We start from the raw sequence: 20,208 nt of genomic DNA on the forward strand, positions 1-20,208 counted from the left end.
TGATGTGGGGGCTGTGGCATGTATAATGTGACTCAAACCTAAGCCCAAGATAAAAATCCAATGGCAGCAGAGCAGGACATTGTTGCACAAATACCATAATCGTCTTTTTCAGACTTCTTCAAAGTGAGATAATTTAATGTCTATATTACTAGAACAAGTATTTGATTTTCTGTTACTTGAAAACTAAATGTCTACCTAAAATTGCAGGAGATGACTTTTCCAATGATCTTCATTTCTCCATATTTTTGTCTCTTTGAAACAGCAAATACATTCATGGTCTTTTGTTGTCCAGACTCACTTTTACAAGGTCAGAGACTAGAGTAAGCATCTGTTATTCTAGATTATTTTCAGTAGTTACTATTATCTACCCACTAGAATGAGGGAAATGATTTGTTAGGGTCCTTATTTAGACTTCTCACTCTCCTTTAAATAGTTATAAAATACTGACTTGTTATTGCTTTAATTGTGAAAAGAAAATTAAATCCACAGGAATTAAAGTTTTATTCTTTGTTTTTCTTCTTTTTATATTTTCTAAGAAGTACAGGACTGCTACTTGATCCATACCCCCCTTTTTTGATGCATGAAACAATGTTTAAGAGCTGTCACATTATCATATGTACCTGACATATTTTCCTGGCAAATACAATGTTGACAGAAACAATTGACACCTAACATCTAAAATATAAACCTCTCTTCAGATTATTGACTTATGACTCTGAGAAGAACAGCCTTCAATAGCACTGACAATCACAACCTTGCTCTTCAAAAAGTATCTCTCTAAATACCAGAACTTGCTCCTGTAGAGATTTTGGGAGGTTTACCTGATGTTGATATGTAGTTCGGACACAGAAGGTTGTGAATCTCATGATCCACAAAGGATCTTTTCTGGTGTTTTCTGTGCATTTATAGTTTTCACTGAAGTTAACCAAAAACATCTGTGATTCCATTTTTGGTCACTCTTTATTTACTTCACAGTGTTACTGAAACTCATCATCATGTCATTTAAAAAGTTATGGTGAGTTAGAGAATACTGTTTTGTATTCCCAAGCAATTATGTCTCACCTGAAGACAGTAAACAGCGTCACAGAGAGAGGTATCAAATTAGTAATGATTAACTCACAATCAGTACAAATGCCAGTGGACTCAAGCCTTTTTACTTTAATATTGCTTAAATTACAGTCAACTTTTTAGAACATTTAAAATGTGTAAAATCCGTCTAGTCTAGTCTCAAGAATTTAAAAATTAACAACTTTGTAGAGCTCTAAAAAAAGAGACTTATTGTGTCTAACAAGCAATAAGTTTCATATATAATAAATTCAAATATGATACAGTTCAATATATATTCCAAATGTCCTATAAAATGACTCTTTGCACATATACATATTTACATATTTATGTATAAATATGAAATTACAAAATGTATTTTAAGTTCATCCCATCATTTCTCAGAGCTTATGTCCTTGAAAGCCTGGGTTTAAATTTAGGGTATCATGTGAATGTACACTGTGCATGTTTAAATGAAGAGATTTCATCTATTTAAAAAGAGAAAATTTCTTATTCTATTTATTTCTAGGATTCTTCTCCTTGGAGAATATTCCCAAACTGAGAAACGGTGTTTAAATTCTGTTATTGCAACAAAGCTATCTTCAGTATTGAGTATACAAACACATACATTCACAAACAATTATTTATGGACCAATAAATTACCAACATCTAGGTAGAGAGTCCAAAATAGGCTTTGGAATTCAAATTCTACTTCTTTATTCAATAACTGCATCTTCTAATACACACACACACACACACACACACAGCATTCAGAAAAATGATTTGACATTCCTGAGCTTCAGGTTCTTTATAAGTGATGTGTAGGATATTGGTATCATCTCTATCCATTAGGAATCCTTCAGGGTTAGGTGGCATACTCACATGCAACTCAATTCAGAATTTATGCTATGTCCTGGGAGCTGTCCTTCATCCCAACTTCCTTTGGGTAAGCTCCCTTTTACCGCCTGGCTGTAAGAGAGTTCCCATTTGCTTCTGGAAAAGCAGACTTTCAGACTCGCAAGTGATAGGAAAAGAGGAAGAGTCTTGGTTGTAAAATTCCATCCAAAATTATGTCCCCCTGGCCATGATTCAGTCACAAGCTTATCTCAAGAGAATTTATATAGCCAAGTGATTAAGCTGATATAAAGTCAACTCCAGAAGAAGCACTTGGGGAAAGGGGATAGTGCTCTGAAGGAACGCTGAAGAATTGTTAGAAGGAAATATCTTAGTAGATGCTGGTCAGAAAAACCAATAGATGTTTACTGCAATTATTTAGACTGGTTCTTGTGAGGCTTAAATATATTAACAGGATGCCTACATGTTGCCAAGAAATTGTTAAGTATAATCAAGTTTATAGTTATTAACAATACTTTGACACTATTAATGACTTCTGAAGTCATTTTATATCTTTGATCATAATTCAGCACTCACAACCCAAAATTCTTTCTGAGTTATCCTTGGAGGTTATTTGTTTCTAAATGTTTGCAGCTCAGGGAGGCTGTGCTACCAGCCCAAGGTCATGTAGCTAACCAGCCGGAGGGCCTAGACTTATACCAAGTCTTGCAACTCCATCAGACCATAGGTGCCTGACTAGGCATCCTGTGGATATGATAACTGTGTTTTATCTCAGTGATTTGTAAAGCATTTACTACGTGTTGCACATCTATGAGATAAAAAAATGGACCAAAAGGACAATGTGAACATTTTCTTTCATATAAGGCAATACTGTTCATCTCAATTTAATGGTACCTCCCTATTTAATCTATAAAATGGCATTTAACTTGTGCCTAATCCCCTTCTGGATGAGGAGCCAGAGGTGACACAAACGAAAGGCCTATATTTGCTAAGCCCTATTTGATGTCCCTTGGGAGAATTGAAGTCTAGGACAGTTCAAGTGAGAAAATATGAAACAGAATTTCAAGAGCAGTAAATTAGAACAGGTAAGCATAGGTAAGAGTAAGGGTAAAGATCAAAAGTCCTAAGTATTTATAAAATCTTTTTAATCAGTAATCCAGTAGGAACTCCGTTAAATATAATACCAGTGAATCTAGCTACATAAATATCTACGTGGGTTTCATTCACCTTTTAAAATCAATGACTAGAAACACGTAAGAAGTCACTTAGTAACTTTTGCCCTCTGACTCAGAGACTTAATATCAGTCCAAATCAGCTATCCTGTTATATAGAGCATAGATGTGGTTTTCGAATGCTGGAATTCATCTCAACCCTGTATTCATACATTCCTTTTTTGAAATACAATGAACAGGACAGAAAGCCTCCCACAGACAGGTAGAGTAAGGGGTACATACTGAGTGTAGCACATTACTTCTGAGGAGCTTTAGGTCCCATAATTAAAGAATTCAGGCATGGAAAGACAGGGAGATTCTAGTAACAGTATACATTTCTGGCATTTTGTCGATTGTAGAACCAGAGAGTAGTGACAGGAGAAACCCCAACCTCAATATGGTAGAGCTGTATTAGACATTGGAATTTGGCATGTCAAATTGCCCTCCAAATGCAGATCTGTAAAATGTGTTAAAAGTTGTCTAAGTGGAACTTTCAACGAAACTTTTGGCAAACCCACTCTTTTGCTGATGAATGGGAAGGCTGGGTAATTTCACCTCATTTGCCTCTTCCTTTCTTAACACCAGTACCCTTTCTACTCTAGTATCAGGCTTCTTGTATCCTGATACAGTTTCTACCTTGGCTGATCTCAGCTAGTCCCATGACTAGCTGATGACCCCGAACTCTTTGTTGGAAATTAGTTCCCACACAAGCTTCTGCTATAAATTCGAAACTTTTATATCTGGCTGGCTCTTTAACATTTCTACTTGAAGGCATAATACATATTTAAAATGTATACTAAAGCGAGTATCTCATCTTTCTCTCTAGTTATTCCACTTGCCTTAAAAGATTTCATCTGATGTTAAGAAAATTATGCTAGTTTTCTTTATTTTGTGTTTACCTTATATATTTTTCTAATCTTGTATGATTTTACTTAATTATAAGACATGCAGAAAAATGCTGATAAACATAATATCTTAATGAATTATCACATAGGGAATACCCTTGTGTCCACCATGATAGTCAGAAGATAGGATGCTGCCAGTGCTCTGGAAGCTGTCATCTCAATTATTGCCCCCTTCTTTTCTAGAAGCAGACACTTTAACTTGACTTCTAACACTTTAGTTTTACTTGCTTTTGAACTTTATGTAAATGGAATCATGTCGTGTTATTTTTCTGTGTCTGACTTATTTTGTTACGTTTATATGACTTATCCATGTTTTTGCATATAACAATATTTTAGTTATTTTCCTTGCAGTACACTTTAAAAAACAAAGGAGTATTGTATGAATATACTATTTATTCATTTCAGTACAGATGGACGTTTGAGTTTTCTTTAGCTTTTGTTTATCACAAATAAATCTGGATATCCCTATATATATCTCTCTAATGAATATTCTTATCAGTGTCTTTTGGGCACATGTGAATATATTTCAGTTAGACATGCACTGGATCATAGGATATTTATTTGTTAAGCTTTAGAAAATAGGGTGCCTGGGTGGCTCAGTCAGTTGGGCTTCTGCCTTCGGCTCGTGTCATGATCCCAGGGTCCTGGGATCTAGTCCCACATGGGGCTCCCTGCTCAGCAGGGAGCCAGCTTCTCCCTCTCCTTCTCCTCCTACTCGTTCTCTCAATCTATCTCTCTATCTCTCTCTCTCAAATAAATAAAGTTTTAAAAAAAAACTTTAGAAAATAATGTCAGTTTTCCAAAGTGGCACTATCAGTGTACGATGATACCAATAATATATGAGTTCCAGGTGTTTCCCATCTCCAACGCTATGTCTTGTGACTCTTCTTATTTTACCCCTATTCATAGGTAGTAGGTGACATTCTGTTTTTATTTTAAATTGCAATTCCCTAATTGGTAATAAGGCTAAGCACATTTGTATATGTTTATTTTTTTTCTGTGTGTAAAGTATCATACAAATCACTTGATCTTTTTTCTTTTAGATTGTATGCCTTTTTTTTATGCTGACACATTATCAGTTTTATGTTATGGACATATTCTCCCATTATGTAGCTTACCTTTTATCTTCTTGATAGTATCTTCTGACAAATACAAGCTCTAATTTAATGTAGTAGTTTAATTTATCAATCTTTTACTTATAGGCAGTACTTAGCATTTAACTACTCTTTCCCTACTCTTCAGGACCATAAAAATACTCTTCTAATATTATCTTTTGGAAGCATATTCTTGTGCCTTTCAAATTAGGTCAACAATCCACTTGGAATTCACTATTACACATTGAGTGAAGTAGGAGTCAAATTTCATTTTGTATTTCCATAAGGTGATATAATAACACCATTTTATGGAAGCAACTGTCTTTTCCTCACTACTCTGCAATGCCACCTTCATCATACAATCAAGTGTCCCTAAAGATGTAGATCTGTTCTAAACTTTCTAATAATGTTCCATTGGTTCATATGACAATTAAACAAATACCAAACTGTCTTAGCTATAGTAGCTTTTTAAATAAGTCTTGATATCCAGAAGAGCCGCTCTTACCCTCTTGTCCCCCTCAATGCTGCTTTGGCTATTGGCTCTTGGTATTTCCCAAGTTTCACAGACACAGACACACACACACACACACACACACACACACACACACACACACGAAAAACTGTTGGGATTTTGATTGGGATTGCATTGAATATAAAACTGATATAATTAGCATCATTTCAATATGGAATATTTTTTTAATCCATAAACATGGTATTTCTCTCCATTTATTTTCTTTTGGTGTAATCGAGCTCAAAACATTTTAGGATCTTGTGTGCCTTGTATATCACTTGTTAGAAATTTTCTTAGGTTGTTGATATCTTTGACTATTTAAAATTTTTACTTTCCACTGTCTATTTCTGTTAAGAGAAACATAATCAGTGTGCTTGTGTGTGCACATATGACTTTGTAATCAATAATTTTTAAAAACTCAGTTATTAATTGTAATACCTTATCTCCTTTTTTTACTTTGCATAGAGGCAAATATGAGATATCTTATCAAGGTAGCAGTTCATATTTAGGTACTTGGCAAAGCACAATTGTGTGTGTGTACACATGCTAACAAGGGGAAGGAAATTTTTTAAATGGAGACATGCACTGGGCTTTTTCAGTTTTAGTACTAGGATCTTGATCTTAGCCAAATGACTTAACTTGCTAGTTTTAATTTAATCACCAATAGAGTGAGAGTGAAGCCAAAATTGTCCAACCTGGTCTATCCTCACTAAAAACTCTGAAGACGAACCCAAAGAATGTCAGTATAATGCTTATAAGTCTCATAGGTATAAGAGGATTGGAGATATATGCTCCCTGATAACTTCACCTGTGATGAGAATATGATTTAATAAGAGAATACCAGGCAATTAACACTTACTTATATGTCAGTGTATCAATTTCCTGGGGCTGCCATAGTAAAGTGCCATAAACTTGGTGGTTTTATACAACAGAAATTTGTTTTCATAGTTATTCTTCTTTTTTTTTTGTTTGGGTTCCCTTTTATTTTATTTTTTATTTATTATTTTTTTTTACTTTCAGAGGTAGAGCTTAGTGATTCATCAGTTGTATATAACACCCAGTGCTCATTACATCAAGTGCCCTCCTTAATGCCCATAACCCAGTTATCCCATTCCCCCACTCACCTTCCCTCCAGCAACCCTCAGTTTTTTTCCTATAGTTGAGTCTTTTATGGTTTATCTCTCTCTCTGATTTTCTTTTATCTTATTTTTCTCTCCCTTCCCCTATGATCCTCTGTTTTGTTTCTTAAATTCCACATATGAGTGAGATCATATGATAATTGTCTTTCTCTGATTGACTTAATTCTTTTTTTTTTTTTAAAGATCTTATTTATTTATTTGACAGAGAGAAAGAGACAGAGAGAACACAAGCAGGGGGAGTGGAGGCAGAGGGAAAGGGAGAAGCAGGCTCCTCACTGAGCCAGGAGCCCAACACGGGACTCCATCCCAGGATCATGACCTGAGCCGAAGGCAGACGCTTAACCAACTGAGCCACCCAGGCACCCCTGGTTGACTTATTTCCCTTAGCATAATACCTTCTAGATTCATCCATGTCATTGTAGTGGTAAGATTTCAATTTTTGATGGCTGAATAATATTCCATTATATATGTGTGTGTGTGTGTGTGTGTGTGTGTGTGTGTGTGTGTGTATACACATACCACATCTTCTTTATCCATTCATCTGTCGATGGACATCTGGGCTCTTTCCATAGTTTGGCTATTGTGGACATTGCTGCTATAAACATTGGGGTACAGGTGCCCCTTCAGATCACTCTGTTTGTATCCTTTGGATAAATACCTAGTAGTGCAATTGCTGGGTCACAGGGTAGCTCTATTTTCAACTTTTTGAGGAAACTCCATACTGTTTTTCAAATTTTCAAAGTGGCTGTACTAGCTTGCACTCCCACCAGCAGTGTAAGAGCATTCCCTTTTCTCTATATCCTCACCAACATCTGTCATTTTCTGACTTGTTAATTTTAGCCATTCTGACTAAGGTGGTATCTCACTGTGGTTTTGATTTGTATTTCCCTGATGACAAGTGATATGGAGCATTTCCTCATGTGTCTGTTGGCCATTTGTATGTCTTCTTTGGAGAAATGTCTGTTCGTGTCTTCTGCCCATTTGTTGACTGGATTTTTTGCTTTTTTGGTTGTTGAGTTTGATAAGTTCTTTATAGATATTGGATACTAGCCCTTTATCTGATAAGACATTTGCAAATACCTTCTTCCATTCTGTAGGTTGTTTTTTAGTTTTGTCGGCTGTTTCCTTTGCTGTGCAGAAACTTTTTATCTTAATGAAGTCCCAATAGTTCATATTTGCTTTTGTTTCCCTCACCTCTGAAGAAATATCTAGCAAGAAGTTGCTGTGGCTGAGGTCAAAGAGGTTGCTGCCTGTGTTCTCCTCTAGGATTTTGATGGACTCCTGTCTCACATTTAGGTCTTTTATCCATCCATTTTGAGTCTATTTTTGTATATGGTATAAGAAAATGATCCAGTTTCATTCTTCTGCATGTGGCTGTCCAATTTTCCCAAAACCATTTGTTGAAGAGACTGTCCTTTTTCCATTGGGTATTCTTTCCTGCTTTGTCGAAGATTAGTTGACCATAGAGTTGAGGGTCCATTTCTGGGTTTTCTATTCTGTTCCATTGATCTATGTGTCTGTTTTTGTGCCAGTACCATACTGTCTTGATGATTACAGCTTTGTAAGATAGCTTGAAGTCAAACTTTCACTCTTTGCAGATGACATGTTACTCTATGTTGAAAACCCAAGTGACTCCACCCCAAAATTGCTAGAACTCATACAGAAATTCAGCAAAGTGGCAGGATATAAATTCAATGCACAGAAATCATTTGTATTTCTATAAACTAACAATGAGACAGAAGAAAATTAAGGAATTGATCCCATTTACAATTGCACCAAAAACCATAAGATGTCTCGGAATAAACCTAACCAAAGAGGTAAAGGATCTGTACTCTGAAAACTATAGAACACTTATGAAAGAAATTGAGGAAGACACAAAGAAATGGAAAAATATTCTATGCTCATGGATTGGAAGAACAAATATTGTTAAAATATCTGTTACCCAGAACAATCTATACATTTGATGCAATCCTTATAAAAATACCATCAAAATTTTTCACAGAGCTCTTCTTTCATAGTTCTGAAGTGTTGCTTCTTTTTGAAGTTTCTGAGGGAGAAGCTATTATTCCATGTTTCTCTCCTAGTTTCTGATGTTTCTGGAAAACCTTGGCATTCCCTGCCTTGTAGCTTTATAATTCTAACCCCTGCCTCTGTCTTCACTTGTATTTTAACACAGCTTTCTTTTCTCTATATCTCTGTGTCCCACATCTCCCTCTCTTTTCTCTTGTAAGGACACCAATCATTGAATTTAGGGCCCCACTAAACCCAGGATAATTTATTTCATCTCCAGCTTTTAATTATATGAGGAAAGATCCTATTTCCAAATAAAGTCACATTCATAGGTAGCAAGGGTTAAGACTTGGAGATATCTTTTTGGGAACACTAGTCAAGCCACTACAGTCAATCAATAAGTAAAACTTAAAATACATGATACTTTTGAAAATAAATTTAAGTACTGAGCTTGAAATATTTTATTAAATTCATTTTTATAAAAATGGTCTAGCAAATTGTTGATTATATCCCTATAGAATTAACAAAAATAAATGTTATTTGTGTGTGCAAGCAACCATATCTTTTAATTATATTTTTTTAAATCAGTATTAAGTAACCAATAAGCACTTAATTTTTGATATTCATTGTTCTGGCTTTTGCTTCATATTCTAAAGAATTCATTTTGCTAAATAGTATTAATCCCTTTTGATAGGAAAGGGCTTTTAGAAAATGATTTATTGATGATTAAAAAATAAAGTTTCATTTTCTTCAACCTCATCCCATTTGATCTTAGATACGACATTTATGCTTTTTTTCCCCATTATTTAAGGTTAACTATCTTTTTGTTTTTACTTATTTCTTCTCTATATTGTGGTGCATTCTCTTTTACTTACTTTTTTTCAAGTTTTTATTTAAATTTCAGTTAGTTAACATACAGTGTAATATTGTTAGAGGTGTAGAATTTAGTGATTCAACAGTTACTTACAACACACAGTGTTCATCACAACAAGGGCCCTCCTTAATCCCCACCACCCCCCTCTGGTAACCATCAGTTTGACAGCATATAGATGGGTTTGTTTTTTATCCATTCTGACACCCTATGTCTTTTGAATGGAGCATTTAGTCCATTTACATTCAGAGTAATTATTAATAGATATGTATTCAGTGTCATTTTATTAGTTGTTTTCTTGTTTTTGGAGGTTTTCTCCATTCCTTTCTTGTCTTTGTCACTTTGGGGTCTTTCCTTACCACTCAGAGTTCCTTTAATATTTCTTGCTGGGCTGGTTTAGTGGTCATGAACTCCTTTAGGTTTTGTTTGTCTGGGAAACTCTTTATCTCTCTTTCTATTCTGAATGATAGCTTTGCTAGGTAGAATATTCTTGGCTACAGACTTTTCCCATTCAGCACATTGAATATATCATGCCACTCTCTTCTGGCTTGCCAAGTTTCTGTTGAGAGCTCTTCAGCTAGCCTTACGGGTCTTCCCTTGTAAGTTAGGGACTTCTTCTGTCTTTCTGCTTTTAAGATTTTTTTCTTTATCATTATATTTTGCAAATTTCATTACAATATGTCTTGGTGTTGGCCTGCTCTGGTTGATTTTGATCGGAGTTCTCTGTGCCTACTGGATCTGGATTTCTGTTTCCTTCCCCAGATTAAGGAAGTTTTCAGCTGTGATTTCCTCAGATAAATTTTCTGCCCCCCTTTCTCTTCTTCTGGGAATCGTATAATACAAATGTTATTATGTTTGATGGAGTCACTGAGTTCCCTTAATCTATTCTCATGTTCCATATTCTTTCTCTCCTTTGTTCGGCTTCATTATTTCCATTTTACCTTCTTTATCACTTACTTGTTCTTCTGCTTCTTCCATCCTTGTGTTTATTTTAACAAGTCTGTTTTGAATATTAGTTATTGTATTTTTCATATGTGACTGATTGTTTTTTAACTCTTTTACCTTTGCAGTAGGGCCTCCCTGAAGTCTTCCATTCTTTTCTCAAGTCCTGCATGTATCCTTATGATTGTTTCTTTTTCCCCATCAAGCATGTCACTTATATCTGTTTCACTTAGACCTCTGGCTGTGACCTTATCTTTTTCTTTCATTTGAGATGCATTCTTCTGTCTTAGCATTTTGTCTAAGTCTCTGTCTTCTTCTGTGTGTTAGGAAAGTCTGTTATGTTTCCTGCTCCTGAGAGTAATAGCTTTATGAAGAAGAGGTCATATATTATCCAGGGCATGGTGCTTCAGGGAATGTCTCTGGTGTGTGCTATGTGCACTCTGCTGTTGTAGTTGTCTGCTCTGTCCTTCAGGCCAGTCATCTGCAGAGGCTCTCCTTGCCTGCAATGGGCAGTGTTTGGTCCTTGGCCAGAATGTGGCAAGTTTTAAGTAGGTGTGCTGTGGTCTGCTTGTTAAGTGAGACCTGATACTACTTCCACTAGCACTGAAACCCTGCAGAACAGTCTGGTAGGGAGACATGGTGTGGGCAAGGGTTTCTTCTAATCTTCTTAGGAAGGGGCCTGCTGTGCTGGGACTGAAGTAAATTTGACCCAGAAGGGTAGTACTGGCAGAGCGCAGGGGTGTGGGACTAGATGTGAGCAAGTTAGGCAGGCAGCGTTGGCTCTGCATTGCTTCCTGCAGGTGCCTGTGTGTTTATGCTGAGGGGCAAGGAAAGGAAATGACACCAGGCAGCTTCTTTGTCCCCAGAGAGGGGTGTCTGTGCCCAGTGCCCTCAGGGAAGCACTCCAAGAAGAGCGAATAATTCCCCTGTGTGTCCCAGGTGTTTTTCAGATCGCCGTTTTCAAGCTGTTTGCTTCCAGATTGTTTGCCTGCAATCTCTCCAGGAGGATTTCAGTGCCCTCTGGGCCCTATCCCAGCCAAGCCTGCTGACTTTTAAAATTCCAGGGTTTTGGTCATGGTATGTGTGGGGACCTGTGCTGGTCTTCAAGGGTGGGTCTTACTGCACTTGGATGGATACAATTTTGACCCAGAAGGTTGGTTACACCATAGCACAGGGGTATGGGACTTGGAGCAAGCAGGCTAGGCAGCCAGTGTCAGGGCCGAGCTGCCCTTAGCATGTGACTCTGCATTTATGCTGAGGGGTGGGGAAGTGAAGTGGTGCCCATGAGCTCCTTTGTCCCCAGTGAAGTGTATCCCTGAACTCTGCCTCTCAGGGATGTGCTCCAAGAAGAGCAAATAATCTCCTCACTGTGTGCACCTGTGATCATGCCATCTGCCCCGGGGTTGCTTGCCTACCTTCTCTCTAGAAGTAGGGCAGCACACTCAGGGCTCTATCACAGCCAAACCCACTCACCTTTAAAACTCCAGTCTTTAAGCTCCACTGTTTACAAGAACTCGTGAAAATCAGTCTCTCTCATTTTCCCAGCCAATGGCTTTGGGGAAATGTTCTCCCTGTGCATTTCCCTGTATGCTCCTCTCCTCTCTCTCTCCCACTCTCTCTCTCTCTCTTTCTCTGTGACCATGGTCCCTTCCCGCCATAGCACCTAGGATCCATTTCTCCCCAACCACATCTCTGCACTTCCTACTTTTCTTGATATGGCCTCTTCTCTCCCTCTAGTTGTGGAGTTTGTTCTATCAGTCCTTAGGTTGATTTCTGAGGTATTCAGAATGATTTGGTGGTTATCTAGTTGTATTCAAGGGACAAGACGAACCAAGGGTCATCCTACTATGCCACCATCTTAGTTCCCTCACCTCTATTTTACTTTAATGTCAACAACAGTACTTGCAAGACTTCTCCAGGCAAAACTGGGAAGTCCCTGAAATTATCTATCTTGTTCCCATCCCATCATGGAGTACTCCAGAGCTTTGTTCACTCTCAAAATCTCCACACAACTCTTCTATAATAAAATACTGTTGGATAAAACATTCATATTTATAAATGATCAATTTATTTTAATGTTTTAGATTTTATGATATTTCCATTTTCACAGATTATTGGAAAAATAAGTTAAATATATCAGTACTTGTGGAATTTTAGTGCTTAACAAGAAGGAAGAGTGCTTTTGAGTGATCAGAGAAATTAAAAATATACAAAAAGTAGCAACATTTTAAATAACAACAAATTCCATTTAGGTGAAAATTTCTAAAATGATAAATAAAAAACAAATTTATTAAGAGGGAAATTCAAAGATGAACAAAAATAACCAAGGCACATTTGTGGTAGATCTTAGAACTAACTCCTTGCCAATCAGTTAGCATGGGTTCATCTTCTACTTCCTCCAAACATGCCCTTCAGCTCTTTTCCTGCAAGCCCTTAGGTAACATAAATTGATAATAAAACAGAGGGATATAATTTGGTCAGTGGAATCTGGGGCTATTTTGATGTCCTCTTGACATTCACCTTAACTTAGAAGTCATGCAGTGGCCCAGAGTAAAGTGAAGAAACTGTAATAAAATTTTGATACTTTCCAAAGTTACAGTAATTATCTAAATCCTGTCCTAGCAATCCCACTCCATCCTAATATAGCATGATAGTCATCCCCATGAAAAAACAAATAAATAGATAAATAAATAAAAACAGAGAAAACTTTTTTTTTTTTTTTAAAGATTTTATTTATTTATTTGAGACAGAGAGAATGAGAGAGAGAGAGAGAGCACATGAGACGGGGGAGGGTCAGAAGGAGAAGCAGGCTTCCTGCTGAGCAGGGAGCCCGATGTGGGACTCGATCCAGGGACTCCAGGATCATGACCTGAGCCGAAGGCAGTCGCTTAACCAACTGAGCCACCCGGGTGCCCCGAAACAGAGAAAACTTTCTATGATATTTAGAATGGAGGTCTTATTTGCTAGTTACTGGACATTCCTTTGTTATTTTAAAAAGGCTATAACCAGATAGAGACAAAAAGACATTTGTACTTTTCCTATATTTAACCTTATTTATAGAGGATATTGACCTGGTTCAAGGTCTGAATGCATGTTATGCAATGAAGATATTCAAATTTAAATGACTAGTGAGAAAAGAACATAAAAAAAAACATTTTGTAGATGTATAATCGAAAACCATCCTCCTTGAAAAGCTTCCTAGTAGCAAATGGAGGAAAAAGTTAAATTTAACAGTTCTGCATTTTCCAAGTTCACTGCTACTTTTATTTATTATGATTTTTTATATTAGGTATTCATATGATTACTTTAAACTGTTAAACATTCATATAAAGTTTTAGCATTCAAATTTCTAGTATAATGGTACAATTCAAAATTTGACATTGATGACTTGGGGTTGGTTTAGAATCAAATTTTGAAGATATAGTATGAGACAAAAAGACATACAATAATTACATGAATTTGAGTATATGTTTATATATATTCATAATTATGATATTCTTATAAATGTTATAATTATATTAATGTATTAAGAGAAAAATTCTTTTAGTATTCATGCTAGTTTAGGGAATTCATGAGTTTAATCCTAAAATGTTTATTGAAAGATATCATTGAATTGTATCTATGTTTCTCTTATTCAATAGAATATTTTGAATATGACAATATGGACTGTGGCAATACTTATATGAACAACCTCTTGAAAAATATTACTGGATGTTAAGATATTTGAAGTAATTTCCAAAACACCACAAAATGTTGTGAAAGGTCAGCAAATTAAAAGGAATTCAAGTAAATTAGAAATATCAACAAGAATCTTAATTACCACTAATATTGGTAGCAATTTACTAATGTATAGCAGGGAATTCTAAATTACTGTGAGAAGGTGAACCTTCATACACCTTATTAAAACATGATCGAAGCAAAAATATATCTGAATATGAGTTGTGAAAAGAATGTAGTAGGTAGAATACTTTCTACCTTCAAGCAAATTTCCACATCAGCCAAATTTGCAGCCATGTAGGACAGAAGAGCAGAAAATTTGGTTTGAGTTCACATTACTTTCAGAAGCAAATTCATTTGAAAGTGTGAAAAATGCCATTTTTCTGCACGGTTGTATTTTGCATGTGGATTGCTGCATGGATCCCATTCACAAGTCTTTTGAACATTAAGTACTCTCTCTGAGTGTAGGGACTGAGATAAACCTCATTAGCAAGTTGTCCAGAGTGAGAAAATACAGTTCCTACCAGTTTCCCGGCTTTTTCTGTCCACTGTCAGCAGCAGGAATAGCTAAGCAACTTGAAAATGTTTCACATGGTAAAGATTTTTTAAACAATAATAATGGTACCCAAGTGAGAGTGTGAGATTGTTTCATCAGGGGATCTTTGTTGGTATGATACTTCTTACTTGCTCAGGGAGAATATCGGTTTCAGTTGTAGGAGCCCAATGGTTTTTAATAATGGTGCACTTCAGAATCATATGGGAAACTTTCTCCAAAATCCGTGTATCCAAGCCACATACTTAGATCATCTGGTTCAATTGGTATAGGGTAAGGTTGGTCATTTTTTTTTCTTAATAATTAAGCTCATTCTCACATGCTGATATGGGCTGCTGTCTAAGAATTGCTGTCCCAGAATGCCCCTTTGTGCTTAGTTGGTTACCTGCTGGTGTTTTAAGGTCCCAATGCCTATGAGTTTTATGTCTCCAGTGTTAAAACAACAGCTAGATATTTTAGATGCCTATCTGATATTTTTATATAGATTTGTGTCTTTTCACTTTCAATACTATTTAATAGTGTCCTAGGAGGACGGACCTAGGTAATTTTGAATCTTTCACAGTCGTTGGTAGAGATCCAATAGTCATTCTAGAACTTCAAGCACTTGTTCTCTAGATCTTCAAGGGTGCACTTGGCAATCTGTGTTAAGGACAGGCTCTTTCTTTGGTCTCACAGGGGTCACTTCAGTGAGCTATCTTGGACATGCTATGTGAGTCAACAAACTATTAATATCTAATACTGTCCTTGAGGTAACTTCATATGTAGGTGAAGTAGTTCAGAGGCACAGACTTTAGCTTGGAATCGCTTCACTTGATTTGCAAACACAAAAGATAGCCCTTTTGAGGATACTTTACAGAAACTATTTTGAGATTATTATACATTGTAGTTACTTAAGAGAAATTGACAGTTTCACTTATGGTCCAAAAGATAGGCTTGGAGAAGGCTTGGTATGAAAGAGGTGGGGAGAGAGGAAGAAGAGAAGAACAAATGCTTGGTAAAGGATAAAATTAAGAGGGTCTCTTTTTTTTTTTTTTTTTTTTTAAGATTTTATTTATTTATTTGAGAGAGAGAGAATGAGAGAGAGCACATGAGAGGGGGGAGGGTCAGAGGGAGAAGCAGACTCCCTGCAGAGCAGGGAGCCCGATGCGGGACTCGATCCAGGGACTCCAGGATCATGACCTGAGCCGAAGGCAGTCGCTTAACCAACTGAGCCACCCAGGCACCCAAGAGGGTCTCATTTTTTAAATATAGACTAGTTTGGAAACTTATTTCAAGACTTATGTACCTCTATATGACTTGTTCCTAGGGAGATTCTCTTTCTTACTCAACCTCCAGGTTTGCTCCAAGAATTACAGTACTGATTCAAGCCTTGGGTATGATAATATAAGCCCTACAGTCCAGTTTTTGTCAAAACTACATTGCAACCGAAAATGTATTTATTTTCACCATGTAACAATTACATATTTTCACTACTCACATTAAATAATCGTATTTGCTGTGGAGGGTAAAAGAGTTTTTCATTTCAACTCGGCTGAAATTATGATTCAAGTGGGCTAGTCACCACAAAGGGTCTTGATCAAAGGCCTGCAACCACAAGTGAGTTCTCAAAGAATGGCTTTCTTTGACTACTATTTAAGGGATAGCCACTGCAAAGCAGTAGTGCAAAACCTTTCTTCATTTATACCTCAAATCCTATGGTGTGCCTTGTACAAAACTTTCTAAAATTTTCTTTTCATGTTTCTAATAATTAAAACCTTCTATATTTACCCCTTTCCTTTATATTCTTCATAACAAAACCCCAAAAGAATCATCTGGCAAACCTAGATCCTCACCAAATGGGTAGTTGTCAGTGGAAAAAATCATAAAGAATAAAGCCAGAAACTTTTTTGTAGGGTTACAAGAAAAAGCTAATAACACTCATACATTAATACTTTTGTCCCATATTATAATTCACACCTGATTAAAGAGAACAAGAAAAGAATTGTACATTCATGAAACTCTAAGAATGTACTAGATTCTTATAGTACAATATACAAAGTTCTGCCTTCCCCAATCTTCTCTTCTGTATTCTCTCTTTTAATGGTATGACCTTTATATATTTAATTCAAAATTTTTAATTTTTCTCAATTCTTTATTTGCTGGCTAATCCTGTAAGTGCTACCTAGTCTATATTTCCCTCTCCTCTACATAATCTCAATTTTATTGCCTTGGTTCAAATCCAAATAATGTGGAAGTATGCTGAGGAATGTTACAATCATGATACTGGAGTCAGGTGGACTTAAATGTGCATCCTGAATTTACTAACTACTATTCTCATGAGTTTGGACAAATTACTTCATCTTCCTAGACCTCAGCTGATAAATGAAAATAATAAGAACATATCACTTTTAAAGACATTATAAGGATTAAATGAGGTGATACTTTTAGAAATTTAACACATAGTATGCATATTGTAAACGCTCAGTAAATTATACTTACTATTCCATTAAGTAATAATAATTAATAATTATTAACTAATAATAATAACATAAGGGTTATAATAAGTATTATTAATGTCACCTGGACTATCGTAATGATATTCCTAATTATTTCTATTTTTTATATACCTTTTGCCTTTAGGTTTGCTTGTTTATATTTCTCATTAGTATCAAAATTATTTTTTTTCTAAAGATCCAAATCACTTGCTTTTTTAATTCCTTAAATATTTCCTATCACTGAATCTCAAATCCCCCCACACATATACACAATATATAAATATTGTTCAGAATACACACATACACAATTTTACACAATAAAATTAAAAATATATTGGCAACCATAACTAGGTTGTTGAACTATAGAATGGATTTAGGGGTTTTCAAATGACATTATTGTCTCCATATTCTCATTGCCCCCAGTCTCTGGATATAAATAACCTTCTCTCTCTCTCTCTCTCTCTCTCCCTCTCTCCCCCCCATCTCCCCATCTCCCCATATCTCTCCCTCTCCCTTTGATCTCTTTTCCTGACCACTCCCCCCACTCTCTCGCTCCCTTCCTCCTTCTGTCTTTCCCATTCTATCTTCCTCACCCCACTGTACCCACCAGAGCATTTCTCAGATATACTTCCTCATTCTCTCCCTATGGTAGAACATCCTTGTCTTCAGGACACATCAGGTGTGTTCTAGTTTGGGTTACAGTCATTCCTGTGCCCATCACTGTGACCAGAAAAACGGCCTAACATAGTTGGCTAGACGTAGTACACATACCCTTGTGAGTAGCAAGGTGGAATACAGTTATGAGAAGCTCCTAGAACTACAAGGAGTGTGCAAAGAACAGATCCTTCAAATGATGGCATTTGCTTCTGTCAGAAGGGGCCAGAAATGGAGAAAAATACAGCAAATTCCACTTTAGCATGTAGCAGATGACATGGTACTTACCTTGCATATTTCCATTTCTAATTTTCATTATACACCTGAAATGTCAGCTCTTTATTATTCAAAAGGCAATTGGTTATGAACAATATAAGAAGGAAGATGAGTCTACTGTAATTTACTAAACAAACAAAAACAACAATACTAATCATTACACGTCTCACAAAAAAAGTGTTATGAGACTCCAATATGTAACAGTTTCATGACTGAAAACATCAGAGTTGAAGGGTAAAGCACAAAGCCTTTCAGGCTCTGTTGTAGCTTGCTATTTTAACATCTTGTCCCACTATTTTCCATCCTGCTTGTAACCACTCTCCATCTAGCACTTTACAATACCATAGTCTTAGGCTGTACAATGGGCTATCATGACTCTGATTTGCACCTGTAATTTATGTTAACTATTACTGATTTTTGGTAACTAGCGTAGAGCCTGGCCCATGGTAAATTCTCCATCGTTGTTAGTTAAATTGTTTTGATGACTAGGGGAAAATAATCACAATACATTACATGGAAGACTTTAACAGATCAAATGAGTATTTGTCTGACATGGATACAGGAGGTAAAGGAGAAATCCTGCAGAATGAATAAAGTAAGGTGAAAATCCTGTAGAATGATCAGGCTACAAATTCATTATGCTACTTTTATACTTGTGCTAATAGATAGTATATGGATGGGATCTGAAATGTAAACCTGTTCTTGGGGCAATTCCCCTTGGGATCTAGGGATTGCAGACAACTGCTGATGTCTATTGACTTCTTAGGCCAAGCCATAAAGGCTTGAAAATAGAGACAGGACCTATAGATTTAAGAGTGCTTTAGCACAACTGTCTTTATTAACTGTATTTTGGTGTACTACTTCTTCCATCATTATTACATAATCATATACAGAAATGCAAATATTATTTCAATCAACTTCAAATATTTGTAAATAACAAATAAAGTGAAGCTATTCTTTGATTTAATACACATATGGGGCAGTAGATTGAAATCATACGCTCTTCCTACAGTGGTGTGATGCTAAGCCCAAGTATTCCTATTTCAATCTAGAAAAAGAATTGTTTTCCACTTACAAAGGTTTCAGTTATTTACGGTTAATATCAAGAGGTATGCATTCTCACTACTTTTAGCTTTTATACCAAGATAATTACCCTGGAATGAACTGAAATTTTCATTTAAGCCCAACTTAAGACTTGGGTGATATTTAAAGTTCCTAATCGAAAAGTAATGGCTGTCTCCTTAAACCCTGTGTAGTAGGAGCTGTGGCCATCTCAGTAGTGTCTCATACCTGTGGCATAGTCTTGTCAGCCCCTGCACAGATATCAGGATGAGAAATAACTTTCCATTTTTAAGGATCTGAAAAGTCCAGGTCATAGGGTGTCATTGTGAAAATGAATACCGAGTTGGGACTCCCAAGTTTTGATTTCAATTTCTGATTCTGCCTTTATCAAACTATGTGAAACAAGAGACGTAACTTAGCCTTCTACTATGTTAATTTTTCATTTGTAATGTGTGGCAAATAACCTAGTAAATACTACAAATCATATGTTTTATGTTTTATGTGTGCCTGGGGTACCTGGGTGGCTCAGTCAGTTGAGCATCTGACTCTTGGTTTCGGCTCAGGTGATGGTCTCATGTCCCTGAGATCGAGCCCCACATCAGGCTCTGCACAGGGTGCAGTGTCTGCTTGAGATTCTCTCTCTCCCCCTGCCCCTCCCCCCTGCTCTCTCTCTCTTTCTCTGAAATAAATAAAATCTTTAAAAAATCAGATATGTTTTATATGTGTCAAAGTTGTACATTAAGGTGGCTAAAATGTTTAAAAGTTCTGCAGAAATATATTCTACCCCTAATCTGTTTCATCTCCCCAGAAACAATTTTCAGCTCTTTCATTAGTGCTTACTGCCAATCCTCTAAATTATTTTGAGAATTTTCAATTTAATTGTCTATATA

The sequence above is a fragment of the Phoca vitulina genome, unplaced genomic scaffold (assembly GCF_004348235.1).
Source record: "Phoca vitulina isolate PV1807 unplaced genomic scaffold, GSC_HSeal_1.0 scaffold6, whole genome shotgun sequence".
Classification (NCBI taxonomy): Eukaryota; Metazoa; Chordata; class Mammalia; order Carnivora; family Phocidae; genus Phoca; species Phoca vitulina.